The 18,934-nt window shown below is 32.2% G+C and overlaps 1 protein-coding gene and 1 long non-coding RNA gene across 2 annotated transcripts in view; one reads left to right on the forward strand and one right to left on the reverse strand.

Annotated features, from left to right (window-relative positions):
* LOC127725997 (adhesion G protein-coupled receptor B1-like) overlaps positions 1 to 18,934 on the forward strand; it is a 294,287-nt gene that overhangs the window by 254,426 nt on the left and 20,927 nt on the right. The gene's annotated exons all lie outside the window — the stretch shown is intronic.
* LOC127725638 (uncharacterized) lies at positions 800 to 1,544 on the reverse strand. The gene is made up of 3 exons (XR_007993072.1): positions 1,383 to 1,544; positions 1,049 to 1,215; positions 800 to 879 (listed from the first exon to the last, which is right to left on the reverse strand). It is a non-coding gene; the product is annotated as an uncharacterized LOC127725638 (long non-coding RNA).

Here is an 18,934-nt window from a genome sequence, read left to right on the forward strand (position 1 = left end):
AAGGTCACTCACAATCCAAAACAGAAATTAGATTTAGAATTTTGGTTAACTCATGAATCCCTGTTTATATCTTTCTGGTGGAAGAACAAGATATTCTTCTGAGTATCTTATTCAATTGGCTTAGATAAGATACAGAACACACATATATTTTATACTTATTGACTGGGTATGAGTGGAATAGTAAGTTTATTGTCCCCAAGGTGAAACTATTGCCCTGAGGCAAAAAAATTACTATTCCACGAATATCCAGTCAGTAAGTGTTTTATTATACCATAAGTAGACAACAGACAATAAATGTCAGGGCTAAATCAACTATCTTAATATTAAAAGCAGAAACACAACCATACTGTTTAACATTTACTTCATATATATTCTGAATGTTAAGGCTACATCCTGCACTGACGTCAACCCTAGGTACAATAGGTAAATCGCGACGTTGCAACACCTGCGGTATTCTCAACATCCTCCAATCCGGTAGCTGCATTTGAAATTCCGCGAAATATAATGACGCTTGCGGTCAAATAGTTTCATCAAGGTCCAATAGTTGGAAACTATTGACAGGTCAAATAGTTCAATGCTTGCAATTTAAAAAATAGTCAAAATATTGTGTACTTATTTTATATAGAAAATGATAACTGAGGTATGATAAATTTCTTTATTTTGGCTTTGGTGACAAATTTTATATTTTTGCAGAGGTTTTTCTGATTTAAATATAAAAACCTGAAGGGTACTCACAGTGGTAAATTTATTATACCCCACGCAACGAGTTGCGGAGGGTATAATGTTTTTGACCCGTCTGTCTGTCCGTCTGTCAGTTCGTCAGTCCTGTTTCTTGTCATCGCAACTCCTCTCAAACCACACAACAGAATTTCATGAAACCTTTTTAGATAATAAGGACATACTATGTAGTTGTGCATATCGATAGGAAATTACGATTCAATTCTCTTTCTAGGAGTTACGCCCCTTTGAACTTATTTACTTTAATGTACTACTGCAACAGTTTGTCATCGCAACTCCTCTCAAACCACATAAAAGAATTTCATGAAACCTTTTCAGATAATAAGGACATACTATGTAGATGTGCATATCGACAGGAAATTACGATTGAATTTTTTTTCCAGGAGTTACGCCCTTTGAACTTATTTGCCCAATATACTACTGCAACCTTTTGTCATCGCAACTCCTCTCAAACAACACAACAGAATTTCATGAAACCTTTTCAGATTATAAGGACATACTATGTAGATGTTCATATCGACAGGAAATTACGATTCAATTTTTTTCCAGGAGTTACGCCCCTTTGAACTTATTTGCCCAATATACTACTGCAACCTTTTGTCATCACAACTCCTCTCAAACCACACAACAGAATTTCATGAAACTGTGTAGATAATAAGGACATACTATGTAGATGTGCATATTGTCAGGAAATTATGATTCAATTTTTTTTTCTGATACAATTTTTTTTTCTTACACTTATTTTATTTCTCCAATGACAATGTGGGGACGTGGGGTATGTGAGCGCGCTCACTAAGGTTCTTTCATTTTGTAAATAATATATTTTGCAGATATGATGCAATAAAAACTGCACATCATTGATACTCATACTAGAAATACTGGTAAGGAGATAGTTTATTAATGGTGCAAATGGACATATTCTTTTTGACAGTTTGTATTTATCTATTGTAGTTGTGGAGGTAGGGAAGGTACAAAATGAAGATATTACTTTTCCTAATAGAACACAATCACAGCCATCATGGATAGCTAAATCTAAAACTACAATCAATTTTCAACAGTCATCATTTAAAAGTATGTAAAACTTCTTGTTAGAATATTGCTAAATTTCTTACTAGGTTAATTTAATGGTGATTTGTTTATGATACTTGAATGTTCACAATAGATTAACAATCTTCCTTGAATGAATCATTAATCATCTTTGTCATATACCAAATTGTGAATTGTAAAGTACTAATTTTGTCTCTCCTGTAATGGAAATTGAATATTGTCCCACCAAAGAAGATGTTCCAACAGAGAGGCAAATGGGAAATACATGTAACAGATTTTTTTTTGGAATTGATTAATACATTGAATTAATTTGTTGTCATCAACAAGATGTCCAATATACATGTCACCGTAGCTATTTATCAAAAGAGTACAGCTATATACTAGTACTATACTATATGTTGTGCGTACTATATTTACTATCATTTACGCATTCATTCATACATTCATTCATTCATTCATTCATTCATTAATTCATTCATTCATTGACGGACAGTTAGAAAAAGACTTGTGCTATGTTCTACTCTGCACGAATTTATAATGCATGCAACCCCGCCACTTTTTCTAGTACTATATATACAGTGTACTCGTACTAATGCGAGTTTCACACTTTAGCACGCACGAGCTACATATGGGACATATAACTTTTTCCCTATTTTCAGTGTGAATAAATGGTTTGCAACTTTATTATCGTCACTATAATCAACGCCTAATAATAAGAACCAAGTGGCCATTTACCCTGTGACATACACCTACCATGTCTAATGGCAGAGTGCTCTACAAATATTGCCTTTTTAAAGTAAATTATATGCCCTCTTCAAAGGAAAGGGGTTACTGTTTTATTCCTGTCTCTCCATTAGTATGTCTGTCCCTCCATTAGTATGTCTGTCCCTCCATTAGTATGTCTGTCCCTCCATTAGTATGTCTGTCTCTCCATTAGTATGTCTGTCCCTCTGTCCCATCAAATTTCCATCTTTTTTTTCTCAGGAACTGCAAATCAGAGTGTTCAGAAATTTGTCATCAGGAATTAATGTGAAAATGTTATTATGGGTGATGCAGTTTTATATCCATTGCTCTTCATCTTCCTGTTTACCTAATACTTAAAGCAAAGGTACCATTACTGAGCAGTAGCTCACAGTTTTACTTGTATTTTATTTAAATTTTCATCTTTCTTTCAGAAAATCAGCTTGTTGGGTATAACACTGCTTATTACAGAAACATATCAGATCTTTTCCCTACTGTGTTGATAGATAGGTATTATTTATACAAATAAAACTTTAAAGTTCACTCTATGGTATAGTTTCTTTGCTGATGATGCCTGTTGATTTATTATAATATCCCCTAACCTAGGTGTATTCAAATTTGTAACAGAAAAATAATTTCTTTCAACAGCATGTTGATAAATTGTATAGGCATAAGTGTGCCATCTTGCAAAAGCAATGACTTGTCAAGGGTTGAAAATGCAGCTACATGAATTTCTATATGCAAGTTATGGATCAAAAGATGAGTATCAGATTGATCATTTTTGAATTTTTCAAATGTTTTGATTTACCAGACCTGCTAAAGGAATTTATACATCTAGTAGTTCTGTATCTAAAGTCAAGTTAAGTAAATGGGTCATGTGACATATTTTTGTCCAATTTTGCATAAAGTTGAGGTGTGTTACAAACCTGAACTGAAAATTGAAAAAAGTATTGAATTTACAGTCAAACCTGTATATAAAAGGTCACCAAAAGGATCAGAGAAAACAGATCTTATACATTTGAATTGTGTATATATTACTTCAGAGGACAACACAGGTTTTCACTCAATAAAGGTGACCTTTATAGCGGGTTTGACTCTCTTATATTTTCTGAAACATTACTGAATAAATTCTTCCAATATAGGTGAACATTTGTATAGAAAGCACATAAAATTTGCAAAAACAATTCTTGAATTTGTCTTCAAATCAAATCTCCAATTACTAAAGGATTGATAAGTCTATAAAGGAAAATTTAACCAATGGAGTTATATGTCATAACTTTCAACTCGAACCATAATGGCCATGATCAGATAATTCAATGATCAAATTTTAAAATCGCTATATGTAAAAGAATAATTTGTTTAATTTAATTTATTTCAGTGAGTCAAAGGACATAAAAGGCAGCATCGAGGTGATTTCTGATGTGGTGAATTTTGGTACTAATCCTCCTCTTCCTCATATAGATCCACCTCTGGTTATAAAATTTGAGTATTTGTCTGTAAGTATCAATGAATTGAATTATTGTTTATTATTAGAAGAGAAGCCATTAATGTTGATACTGAATATTAATGAGATTGACTTATTTGTCATGATTTTGCTGTGAATTATAATGTATTTATTCCATGGTCAAGATGAAAAACAACAATAGTAATAGTGTTCATGACTATCAAGATTAAAAAAGCAACAACAGTGCTGATGACTATCAAGATGAAAAAGTAATTAAAGTCCTTGTTATTCTCTAGTATTCCATTGGATTTTTGTCTGAGGTACAGCCTTTGTATCATTCTTTTTCCACAACCTTTTTAGGGTCAGAAAGCAAATGGTTATGCAAACATAATCCTAACATAGACCTTTCAACAATGGACAATTTTGTCAGGTTTGTAAATCATTTATAGAGGCTAGTCTAAGAGCTATGTTGTAAATCATTTGTAGAGGCTAGTCTAAGAGCTATGTTGTAAATCATTTGTAGAGGCTAGTCTAAGAGCTATGTTGTAAATCATTTGTAGAGGCTAGTCTAAGAGCTATGTTGTAAATCATTTGTAGAGGCTAGTCTAAGAGCTATGTTGTAAATCTTTTGTAGAGGCTAGTCTAAGAGCTATGTTGTAAATCTTTTGTAGAGGCTAGTCTAAGAGCTATGTTGTAAATCTTTTGTAGAGGCTAGTCTAAGAGCTATGTTGTAAATCTTTTGTAGAGGCTAGTCTAAGAGCTATGTTGTAAATCATTTGTAGAGGCTAGTCTAAGAGCTATGTTGTAAATCATTTGTAGAGGCTAGTCTAACAGCTATGTTGTAAATCATTTGTAGAGGCTAGTCTAAGAGCTATGTTGTAAATCATTTGTAGAGGCTAGTCTAAGAGCTATGTTGTAAATCATTTGTAGAGGCTAGTCTAAGAGGTATGTTTTCTGTTTTCAGGCTAGATTAACTAATTATAAATGTGCATTCTGGGATTTTGAAAAGAAGTAAGTAGTAAGTTAGAATGTTGACTGCTTTAATTGTATTAGAGAAGTCACTTACAATCTATGAGATTACAAATTCTAGTATATTCTTACCTACTACTTTTACTAAAGAAATGATCATGGATGAACAAACTTTTACAAAGTCTGAACTAAAAACTGCTACTGAACACCACAGGGTTCATACTTTCAGGGTCTGTATGGGGTAACAGAGTAGAGAATAACTGGCAAACTGTAAAGGAAATTGGGCAAACGCAGGCAGGTTATTGCTGTTCTACGGTAAATTGGGTATTTATTCATAACAAAATCTTAAGAATTTGAAATTATTTAGAATTTTTCTCAAGTAACTTTCATACCCAGAACTAATTTTGATCATCCCTTATATGATCCAAACTTTTAATTTCTGTTGTCTCAGAACTGCCCACCTGGTTACCATGGTAACGGGCAACATTGAAAGATGGCGTGTCAACCTTCAACTTCACGAGCCCGGCACACCCCAAAGAACTACACTAATGAATGAAAATAAAGTTGTATTTAGTTGATAAAAATGTTTTCTTTCCTGTAACAGCTGTTTCTTTCTGAAATTATGCCCTTTTCTAATAGAAAATAACAGAAGTGACATACAATCCAACCGTGACTACACCAAAAACCAACTTCCCTGTCCAGTATTCATGAGCTTTTCAAGAATAAATATGCAAGTTTTAAATAGATCAATGAATTTTAACGGGTGCTCCAATGCCATCTTTATAAATAAATGAGGCATAAGTTCTTTCGCGGTGACATGTGAACACTGAAATGATTCAGATCAATTATTCCCCTTTACGGTGTCAAAGTGCCGGGAAAGAAATAAACGACATTTTGATAGTTTTTGACTTGAAATGGACACATTAATGATGTCAAGCAATGTTATTTTTATCATTTTTATACTTGAATGTGTTAATGAATCTTAAAAGAATCACGATGAATATGAATATTATGAGGAGAAAAAGGGGGACTCTAACGTTAGCCACCATATACACTTATACACTTTATAAGAACCTTCGTAACCTCATGCTCATTTCTAACTCCACATGTGTGACGACTATAAATAAAATTAACTTGTTTACTTACTTAGCTTCAATTCTCGTAGGGTTTTTACGACTTTAAGATGACGAACGGCAATAATTTTTTTCTAAAACAAATGAAGAGAACGTATCAAGCCAATTCTTTCAAATTTTGCTTTAAGCTAGAATTTCTCTATGTTCATTTTCTGAACATGCATCATTCATTCATTGCAGTCTCTTCAGTATAAAACTTATTAAATCAATTAATTTGATAACAAGTCCTTTGGTCCAGGATTTAAACCAGCAAAAACTATAATACTAGGTAAATAATTATATACTCAATTTTTATTGTTATAGAAAAAATTAAAATAAGAGGTGAAACTATTTGTTTAATTTAATAAAGGGGTATGCATGTGAAACAAAGACTTTACTTCTTGAGTTCATCATGAGTATTAATTTATTATTAAGTACATAATGTCTATTTAGAAAGTTTCATAAAATACTTATAATTATTCATTCATTTCAAAACAGTTTTCTCACACTTAATATCAAAAGCATTGTACAGGTCACATTAAACTGATAATCCTTATCACAATACATACAATACTTTTTTTTGGTTTTCCATGATCCATAATAAATGTAGATAAATATCATCCTGTTGATTTTCATATGTCATTGTTCCACTGGAAAATTCTTTATTCTTTAATTTTTCTTTTTAAATCATATGTCACATGCAAAGAATATTCCTATATACCAGTAAGCACATGCAGTTATACCAGCCTGCCAAATATGATGTTTGGATTATAATTCTCACTCATTTCAATATGTATAGATCCAAAATTATCTCAATAACTGGCATATAATGAATACTGATGTGAACATTTCCTTTTTGTGTTGATCTTACAAGAAAGTGCACAGTCCTTTCCTCTGATGTAATACTTTCATTCCTTTTCTGCAGTGTTCCTGATGAGTCAGTTTAAACATATATAATTTTTCCTTTTTATATTCATTTGTTGAACTGAAAATTACTTCATTCCAAAGTTTTTCTTTCAATTGACATGTGACATTCCATGGATTATTTCCTATTAAGCTCTGTAGTTATTGTGTTATATATGTCTTCACAATTATTGTCTTTAAAACATTTTTCTTTTCATGCATAGATCTAAAATTATCCCAAACTATGATTATACATGTATATATGGTCTGTCCTTGTGTCTGTTGAACTTCAAGTAAAACAAGTGCACAATCTTTTCCTCTGATTACTTTTTCAATTTCAGTTTGTAAAAACTATTATTACACCATTGCTTCCAAGTCATCTTAATTATAATACTGAAAAAAATATTGTAACAGTTAGAGGCAATCTAAATGTTATTGCATTCATGTTATGATACACATAGTAAACTTCAGTTTAAATTTTGTTTTCCTAAATAGCATTTAAGTAAATTAAGATTGTCATGAATAAAACTGTATTGATTTAAAATGTACCTTAAAATTAAGTCCTTTTTGTAAAACTACAATTAAAGTTAAACTACAGGATCTGATATTTATCCATCACAATGCTTAACCACTTTGTTATTGATTATAACTTAATCAATCAATATTCAATTTGACTGAATCCAACTCAATGAACCAGAAAAATTATGCTCACCTACTGCATAAGGGTCTAAATGGGGTTCACAGATCAGGAATAATTAGGGGAGTGCAGAATAAAGGGTGAACAAATGAAAGGACAGAGAAAAACAGGGAAAAAAAGAAAAGAGAATAATGGGGTGTTCAAACATAAATAAAGACTAGAGAAATTTAAAAATTCAAAGAATAAAGATATGAAGGAGCCCTATCCAGACCCTTTGCTGACATACATTATAAAATTAATGCTTACATTGTGTAGACCTCTTGCTTAATATAATTGAAACATGTCTTTAAGCATTAATATTGCCATTTTAATGTAACAGTATGGTACCTGTGAATCATTATACTAAAGAAGTTACAATAATTACTGAAATGTTTCAAACTAAATTTACACATCCCATTGTAAATGATAAGACTTATGTTTATTGTTTTAAGTGATGCTTGTCAAAATGTGAAAAAGATCTACACAGAGAAATATAATTAAAACTGACAGATTTCAGATACAAATTTTGATAGTTAACCAATATTTATAACAAATAAACATTAATCTATAGACTAACATATATTAAGTAGAATATATTAATGTAAAAATTTAAATGTACACAAAAAGGGATGGATGAAGATGATGGTATAATGAATATCAGATTTAAAACCATACAAAATGAGATTTTTTTTTCTTTAAATTATGGCCATAATAAATAATAGCTCTTATATATATTTAAACATTTCATGTGCCTGCCTTTTCAATTTTATTATATTCTGGCAAATCATAAGTATGATTGCATACTCAGTGCCATGCATGCATATATTTTAAAATATTTTCTTTCTCTTTATATGTTATCCAATGAAATAAACATATAAGGAAATAAGTTTTCATGTGCAATCATTCATGCTCAAAACTTACTGAATAGCTATGTCTATTGTTTGCCTCCAACCGAAACTTAAAAACATGACATGCATCAGAGGCGAATAGGGGAAGGGGTGGGGTGCAACCAGGGTGGTCGGACTTCTTCCAAGTTCCATCCTTTCTTTTTAAAAACCATGGCAGGCCAGTCTGCAAAATGTCAACATAAAATTAATCAATGGTCAATCCTTTAAACCCTGGACTATTAGATAATGTTTAAGTCACAGTTTAAACGAGTTCAAAAATACTTTTGACTTGGATAGTTTATTCATTGGAAGTCAAATCAGATGCGGATCCAGGATTTTCAAAAGGGGGACCCGTGGTTCCCTGATTAAGCAACGTTTGGAGTGGGACATGTCAAAAGTCTTTGCATTAGCCACTTCATTTAGCTCAATTAAGGGGGCACCCTTCCCTACCCCTTAATTGGCCTCCGAGTTTACTTCTCTTATTATGTTGACATCAAAACGCCTAAGTTGCAGCTTAATCTAGATTCTAGATTCATACCCAATCGTGACGCTATCTTCAATGAAATGAAAATCTACAAACCTCTGCAATAATTAGCTATAATAGTGTTTAACAAACTTACCTCAAAATATAAACAACATCCTTCTTTAGACGTGATTTTGTTAGCTGGTCTATCATAACAAGGTGCCCAATCAGCTGTTCGTGACAAGCTCAAACTTGACGTCGAATAAATGTTTTAGCCAATCACGTTCCGCATAGTTTAGATTATGACGTCAGATTTAGATTTCGATGCAATCATCGAAAATCATTGCTTAATTTTTCTAAAGTGCATTAACCTGCCTGTGAAATAAATAAAATGTGACATCATAATTTTAAAAATCATATGTAATTCTTTTATATTTCTAAATCTTGTGCATTTCTAATCATTATATGTAAGTTTGAAATAGTCCTCAAAAACTTTATTTTCTTGGATCAAAAATGAGTCTTAATTGTTTTATATCGTCATGTGCATAAAGGCAGTTGATTTAGGTAAGGATTAACAAAATTGTTTTTCTTTCCTGTTTCAGAGCTTGGTCCAATGTTGGATCTAGACTGATAAATATCTCTGATGATATAGGATTTTGTGAATATGACCACACTACAAACTTTGCACTATTGATGAGTCCAATGGGAACTAAGGTTGGTAATTTCCTCTGTCATTGTTTATTATCTATAGTTGCCACCTTTATTATCACACCTAATTTGAAAATTGCCATATGCTATCAAAAGATATTCTGAAAATAGCCTTAGAATATTCTGAAAATAAACCTTGGTCAAACGTTCTCTAGTTTTGCAGGTTAATTTTGCACTGAAAATAGTTTCTTGATTGTCTTTTTTCTTTTTCTTTGATTAATTCTAATCTTGACACAATACTTTATAGGGAAAACTTTGAATAACGAATTAGATATTACATGAGCAGTTTATTTTTATACCCCACGCAACCAGTTGCAGAGGGTATAATGTTTTTGACCCGTCCGTCTGTCTGTCCGTCCGTCAGTCCTATTTCTTGTCATCGCAACTCCTCTCAAACCACACAACAGAATTTCACGAAACCTTTTTAGATAATAAGGACATACTATGTAGTTGTGCATATCGACAGGAAATTACGATTCAATTTTTTTTCTAGGAGTTACGCCCCTTTGAACTTATTTACTTTAGTGTACTACTGCAACAGTTTGTCATCGCAACTCCTCTCAAACCACACAACAGAATTTCACGAAACCTTTTCAGATAATAAGGACATACTACGTAGATGTGCATATTGACAGGAAATTACGATTCAATTTTTTTTCCAGGAGCTACGCCCCTTTGAACTTATTTGCCCAATATACTACTGCAACCTTTTGTCATCGCAACTCCTCTCAAACCACACAACAGAATTTCATGAAACCTTTTCAGATAATAAGGACATACTACGTAGATGTGCATATCGACAGGAAATTACGATTCAAATTTTTTTCCAGGAGGTACGCCCCTTTGAACTTATTTGCCCAATATACTACTGCAACCTTTTGTCATCGCAACTCCTCTCAAACCACACAACAGAATTTCATGAAACCTTTTCAGATAATAAGGACATACTACGTAGATGTGCATATCGACAGGAAATTACGATTCAAATTTCAAATTTTTTTCCAGTAGGTATGCCCCTTTGAACTTATTTGCCCAATATACTACTGCAACCTTTTGTCATCGCAACTCCTCTCAAACTACACAACAGAATTTCATGAAACTGTGTAGATAATAAGGACATACTATGTAGATGTGCATATTGACAGGAAATTATGATTCATTTTTTTTTTCTGATACAATTTTTTTTTCTTACACTTATTTTATTTCTCCAATGACAATGTGGGGACGTGGGGTATGTGAGCGCGCTCACTAAGGTTCTTTAATTTTCTTTGATAAGATTTTTGAGAATGAATTAGGAGTTCAGTATAACAGATATTTGTCTGTATAATCATCTGCAGGTCAGTGTGTTATGTATATTAAATTTATAACTAAAATAAACTTGAATTTGATGGAACTTTCAAGTCTAGAAGATCTCATTTAGTGATGATTTTATTTGCTTGTATGGTTGATAGTCAACAATTATTGTTAGGCTTTAAACATCATAAAACAGTTGAATTAAAAGGTTGAAGATATTTTTTTTTATTAAAAAGTAAATACAATGTTGTGGTTAGAAAGTATAGACGTAATTTGTTGAGAAGTAAAGACTTTGATTCATAAGGGGAGATAACTCAGATAATTTAATTTTCACAACAGATGTATAAACTGAAAAATGTAAGAATGTACTAAGTGGGCAATCAAAAACCATTTTAGTTTTGACATATCTTACCATAATGTAAAATACCAAATAAAAAACCAAGCAAGCAAACAACAATTCCTCTAAAGATTTATCAAGACACTGTGTTGGCTTTACAAACTTTGTTATTGTATGTTACCTTATGTTTAAACATTGAAGTTTTTCACTTTGTTGTTTAGTGTATATATTTATATGTGTATATTGATAATAAGATAAAATACTCCTAATTAGTAAAACTTTAAAAACTTGTTAATTTTTCAGGAGACTGGACATGAAAAATCATTAAGTTATATATCAGCAGCTGGTTGTGGTATATCCATCCTGTTTTTGATTATTACTCTTGCATTTTACTTTAGAAATTGGCGGTAAGTTTTTTGAATATGTAGATATAGAGTAAATACCAATTAATATAGTGTAGCAAACTGTGACCTATAGTTGTTAACTTCTACATCAGTTGATCTCTGGTAAAGTGTTGTCTCAGTGACAATACACCTTATCGCTATTTGTCCGCCATTACCAGACATCACAAAGGTTCCTGTAAAATTTTGACGTCACAATAGAAAATGTCTGACGCCACAAAGGAAAACTGATTGTTGTATGATGTCAAAAGTTCAAGTGGCGCAGATTCACAGGTCAAGAGGCGCAGATTTCCAAATAGCGATAAGGTCTTTTATACCACATCTTCTTATTTGTATATAGCAAACCTTATCTTACAGGTCCGACATGAGGCAATTGTTTATAATGAGCAAATACAAACAAAACTATTGATAAAACTGGTTTAATTACTACAATAAAACAAAAATTTAAATGATAAAAGTGATGTTGTCTGTAATAAAAATGTAAAAGTGAATCTGCATGTTTGGCAATAAAAAAAAATATGTTGACTAACTGAAAAAAAAAAAATCTTTTTGTTATAAAATTATATTTTTTTTTATAAGCTCGGCTTTTATGTAATGGAAATGTTTGTTGTTTTGCAGTCAAATCAGATCTGATAAAGCAAAAATCCTGGTGAACTTATGTATAGCATTGATACTTTCTTATGCTTTGTTCCTATGCTTGTGGGCACCATTATCAGGCATAAGGGTAAGTTTCTTTGAATGTTGCTCTGAATGAAGAACGGTAAATGTTATTGAGAATGTAACAAAAATATTTAACTGAACCAGCCAAAAGGTTTTATCTAGGAGTTATTTTGTTGTATACAGCAATAAGCAGACATTTTTGAAATAAAAATGTTTAATCAACTTAAGTGCATATAGGTGTAAAATCAGATGTTGTATATACCGGTAAGTCAGTCAGACAGCAACAAAACACCATAACCAATAGACATCTGAAGAGTAGAATACAGTCTTCAACGTGAGAAATGTTTGTAAATTATCACCAGCTCTAGAATGTTTAAAAGCTTAAAAAGTTATGAATATTTTAAGCAATATCTATGAGAGAAACTCTGACCTTCAATGATATTCACAGCACAGCATTTTATGACCATTGTAGAAGTTTTACATTGATGTTAAAAAATGTATAGTGATATCTATGTGATTGTAACTGGGAAAATATGTAACAGCAAAATAGTATCCATTAGTGTTCTTCTTCCTTTGGAAGAAGTATACTAATGTAAAAATTCCTTGACATATTTTACCTAGGGTTTCATTTCCTACAGAATAATCACAATAGTGTATATCAAGTACCTGAAGTTCTACATGGTGGAATGAAAGTACGCTTACAAATAGGAAAATAACATTAAAAAACATTGAAAACATAAATGAGACAAAAACCCAACAAAACAAAGTTACCAAAAAATGACTATTCAGATAAGAAAGTTCTAAACAAGGAATTCAATGAAGACAAATATCTGAAATCCACATTTTTCATTGTTATTTTTTATACAGGGGCTGTGTGTAACAATTGCTGCATTACTGCACTATATTTTCCTGGTGGATTTTACTATGATGTCTGCCATGGCTATAGAAATTGGAATCCAAGTTCTGTATGTTTTACCAACAAAGTCTAGAGTGAAATGGTTGATACCAAGTTGTTGGGGTAAGCAGTTTCTAGAATAAGATTTTAAAGCTGTACCTACAATAGAAGGGGAAATTATGTTTTCTGTCTGTGTGTCTATCCATTCCATATTAGGTAAAAGTTTTGGTTCACAGTAGTTTACAATGTAGTTGTGGTCCCATCAGCTTTGAACTTAGTACATATGTTCATTATAATGTGAACTTTTTTAAATGTATGCCAAGTGAGGGTTTTGGCCAAGATTTCATGGTTCACTTAATATGGAAATTTTTCAGTACGAGCGAGCATGTAGTCCTATAGACACATCATGCACATAGGCTTTTTTTTTATCAAGAATGAGGAGATAGGATGTTCTGTAGCCCTTTGAATCCAATAGCACTCAAAATGAGGACCTTGGAATCACAGTGGAACATGAGGGCCATTGTCATTAAATGGTGCTGTCCTCTCAAAAACACCTGAACTTAAGTCAAGTCAAAATACTACTGAAATGATTTCTCAGTAGCGGATCCAGGGGGGGGGTTCCGGGGGTTGGAACCCCCCTTTTTTTTTTTGACGATCAATGCATTTGAATGGGGACATATTTACTTTTACAAAAATCTTCTCCTCTGAAACTACTGGGCCAAATGTAACCAAACTTGGCCAATATCATCATTAGGGTATCTAGTTTAAAAAATGTGTCCAGTGACCCGGCCAACTAACCAAGATGGCCGCCATGGCTAAAAATAGAACATAGGGATAAAATGTAGATTTTGGCTTATATCTCTGAAACCAAAGCATTGAGAGCAAATCTGACCAAGGGTAAAAATGTTTATTAGCTCAAGATCTATCTGCCCTGAAATTTTCAGATGAATCGGACAACCCGTTGTTAGGTTGCTGCCCCTGAATTAGTAATTTTAAGGAAATTTTGCCGTATTTGGTTATTATCTTGAATATTATTATAGATAGAGATAAACTGTAAACAGCAATAATGTTCAGCAAAGTAAGTTCTACAAATAAGTCAACATGACCAAAATGGTCAGTTGACCCCTTAAGGAGTTATTGCTCTTTTATAGTCAATTTTTAACAATTTTTCGTAAATTTTTGTTATCTTTTACAAAAATCTTCTCCTCTGAAACTACTAAGATGAATTTAACTAAAGTTGTAAACAATCATCATTAGGGTATGTAGTTTAAAAATTGTGTTTGATGACCCCGCCCTCAAACCAAGATGGCCGACATGGCTAATAATAGTACATAGGGTAAAATGCAGTTTTTGGCTCATATATCTAAACCCAAAGCATTTCTAGCAAATCTTTTTAAAACAAAATTGTTCATTAGGGCAAGATCTATCTGCCCTTAAATTTTCAGACCATTCAGGCAACCCGTTGTTGGGTTGCTGCCCCTGAATTGGTAATTTTTAGAATTTTTTTCAGCTTTTGGTTATTATCTTGAATATTATTATAGATAGAGATAAACTGTAAAGAGCAATAATGTACAGCAAAGTAAGACCTACAAATAAGTCACATGACCAAAATGGTCAATTGACCCCTTAAGGAGTTATTGCCCTTTATAATAAATTTTTAACAATTTTCATAAATTTTGTAAATTTTTACAAAATAATTTCCACTGAAACTACAGGGCCAAGTTCATTATAGATAGAGATAATTGTAAGCATCAAGAATGTTCAGTAAAGTAAGATCTACAAACACATCACCATCACCAAAACACAATTTTGTCATGAATCCACCTGTGTCCTTTGTTTAATATGCACATAGACCAAGGTGAGCGACACAGGCTCTTTAGAGCCTCTAGTTTTTGATACACTTTCCCAATTTATTTCTTGATATTTTATGCATGAAATATTAAGTAAGGGGATGAAATTACATGTTAAAAAAATTTTGGTGCTGAATCTTTATGTTAAGTAGTGATTTGGTCCAGTTAAAAAAGGTCAAAAATTAGAATGTCTGAAGCTGTCAAACTGAATTTTAGCCCCCCTTAACACAGAATTGTCAATATTTTGAGTTAGAGCTGGTAGAAGTTTCTATAATTTTGATATTATTTATATCAATAGTAGTACACTACACTGTAAAAATCTTTTTGAGATAGAGCAGGTGCGATTTTTTTAATTTGAATTTATTGTCTAAAAGAAATGCACTACGAAATAACTGTGTTCTCGGGCCTGGTAAAGTATCTTGAGTTTTTATCTTAGGCTTACCATAAAGCATTGTTAGGATGGGCAAATAAGCTTGCTTTATTTATAATTGTGAGAAAAAAACCTTCCCATGCAACTAATATTGTACATAAATGTGTAACAAATCAAGATACATAAAAGAAATTAGTAAAAGTTATAAATAAAATCATATCTATATGTATGTAAATGTTTTCAGTTGCTCCAGCAGTGATTGTTGGTATTTCAATGGGAGCAACACAATTAGAAGGATATGGTGATACAGATGTGTAAGTTTGTCTTTTACTCAATCACTGAAAGCACATTAGTAACGTGAGGGTACCCAAATTGCACCTATTTTGACAGCTTTTTCACCTACGTTTATTTATGATCCAGACAAAAGTTTCCATTCTGTGCGTTTTTTGTAGATGTATCCTTATTTGCTATATAGTTCCACCAATTTAATTTTAAATCCATATTGAATCATAGAAAAATGGGTTTGAACCGACCTCTGAACGATCCATGATTCTGTAATGAAGAGTACCCAAATTACATCCATGCTTAAATTCGTATCTTTAAAAATCAAATAACAGATGTTTTGCAGACCTGCCAACTATCCCGATTTTGGCGGTATCATCCCGATTTTCAAGCCTCAACCTGAATCCTGATACCGGGATCGTAAAACAAGTAAAAATCCTGATTTTCACAAAATATACCCGCAAAAATTGTTGGTTACCGATTTTGAAGTTTTTTTGAATAATTTCTGTAAATCTATAATTTTACCTGGCAAACATATTTATGACAAGTTTACGACCCCAAGTTAATCAACGTTCACAATAGGTGTCATAATCTGTTGTCACAGGTAATCTGCTTATCCGATGGGTCATAAAGATCCTCAAAATTAATTAGTTTGTAAATAGAATCGGTCAGTCGGCATTTCAATTTAAATCAATTTATCATACGATCACAATTTGCAAAGTTTACCATAGTATCATGACAAAAACGTAATTAACTGAAAGGCGAAAACTGTAATGAACTCATAATGAAACATCGTATATCTTGAAATCCCTGAAAATTTTTGTAATCAGACGTGTTTCTGTCCAGTTCTGTTTTAAAATCAACGTTATATTGTATTCACTTCTACTGTGTATAAGCCTCTGCCGGTAGGAGCACCTTTGAATACCAAGAAAGATAACTCAAATTTTATCCATTTTCCCAATACTGATAATTAACTCAAGATCTATTTCCATCCTTCTAACTTTAGGACATTTACATTTAGGTCCTTCGAGGCATGGTGGAAAGATAAAAAGGTCTTTGGAGGGGGAAAAGGGGGGGTCTTCAATTTTGTATCCTTTATTTTATTAGGCCATTTTTCTATATACTTAAGTTATTTTGCCAAATTTTGCCGATTAATAAGTACAAGATTCATGCAAATAAAAGAAATCAAGGCTTGTTAGCTCATCATCAGTATACCAAAAGAAAAAAAAGGAAGAGATATGAGACTATTTCAAGAGTATAAAACAGTGCACACAGAAACGCTGCAAAAATGTTAACCCTTGAAAATCTGGTCGAGCACTAAGTCCCCCATGGGGATTTTCAAAAGTTGGCAGGTTTGGTTTTGTTTTATTTCTTCAAATATTTAGAACAATTTGACATTAGTCCATGCTTACTTTTCATTACGAAATGGATGCTTGTAACATATTTTATTTGCTCATTTTTAAAAGAAGACATTTAGTGGACGTCGCATGCGACGTTTCCGTAGATTTTACCCTTTCCGGTGAATACTTCATCTGTTGATATTTACTGTGAACATTTTTTGAATATCTTAATATATTTACCTATTTGAAGGACGTGCATGATGTCTAATGATAAAAAAAAATATAAATTGTTTAGTCCCCAGAAAAACTTGTAAAATTTTCACTGCTATTTTTGCTGAATAGGTGCATTTTGGGTACTCGGTGCAATTTGAGTACTGTAACGTTATCTAATTTATAGTGGTCACATAGTCAATATTTTGTACTGTAATTTAGTGCAGCTTTTGTTGACTGCACCAATGAGCGAGTGATAAGTAAAAACATTGAGTTCAGTTCCCAGCAATTTTAAGTGGTCTGCAGTTGTATTGCTGAGTGAATGGATCCATTTCAAGCTTTAATGACTACTATTATGTATTATTTATTACTTTCAAGTCTCATTATTAAATGTACTACAGTACATTACTTGGTATAAAGATACATTTTTGGGGAAAATACCAGCCTTATCCCAGAGTAGGTCAATTTTAATATAAAAATAAGAAGATGCAGTAAAATGAAGTACTGTTAATGCTTAACAATTTTTTGCTCAATAATTTTCAATTGGTATTTATTTCTGTAAAACATTTTAACCTTGAATCATCAATATTTGGATGGATCCAGTAGTTTAGATCAGCTTAAATCCAGTCAAATTAAATCACTATAACCAATAGTCCAATTTTGAAATAATATAAATGTAATGCAAAATAATTTTAATGCTTTTTTAATGGATAATTAGATATCAAATATAACATGCAGTGGCAGATCCAGAAATTTTCATAACGGGGGGGCCCACTGACTGCCTAAGAGGGGGCCCGCTCCAGTCATGCTTCAGTGATTCCCTATATAATCAAACAAATTTTTCCAACAAAAGGGGGGAACCGGGCTCCCTGAAAAACCCTCTACATCTGCCTCTGACATGTATGAGATACTAGTTTACTAGGACAACCTTGTTGAAAAAATACTAATCTATAAAATTAAGAAATTTATTTAAGTAAATTATATTGCAACTTCATACATTGTGTGTAATGTCTTTCAGTTGCTGGCTGTCTGTAGATAATGGACTGATATGGGCATTTGTAGGACCTGCTTTAGTTATTGTGTTGGTATGTATGAGAATTATGTCATTAAGTAAACTGGATATTTCTCTTATTTATGGAAAATCATATGTATTTTTATTATTTCAAAAATATTTGACCCAGTGTTTTACTACAATTTACACAGGTCTTTTGTGTCTAAAATATTAGGATTTCTTGATAATTTAAATAATAAAAAAAGTGAAGAGTTATAAAATTCTGTCAATATTGTTATTGAAAGCCCTACTTTCTTTTTCGTGTGTCTCTGTCACTAATAGGCCAAGCATTTAGTGTTACCCATGTTGGTCCATTCAAACAGTTGTCTGGGCTTTAATCATTATGTTTGCAGATATTTGTCTTATTTTATTGGAACAATAGTGCATAATAATGAATTACATATTGAATTTGGATTTGGTTCCATTTGCCTGACAGTTCTTGAAAAAACGGTCCTTGGACTGAAAATATGTTTTTGAAAATTTTAGTTGGGGTGCTGCAGAATCGTTGTCAGAGGCATTTAATATTGTTAAACCCTGTAAGTTTATTAAGGCTCTGT

This window comes from Mytilus californianus, unplaced genomic scaffold, assembly GCF_021869535.1.
Source record: "Mytilus californianus isolate M0D057914Y unplaced genomic scaffold, xbMytCali1.0.p SCAF_15, whole genome shotgun sequence".
NCBI lineage: Eukaryota > Metazoa > Mollusca > Bivalvia > Mytilida > Mytilidae > Mytilus > Mytilus californianus.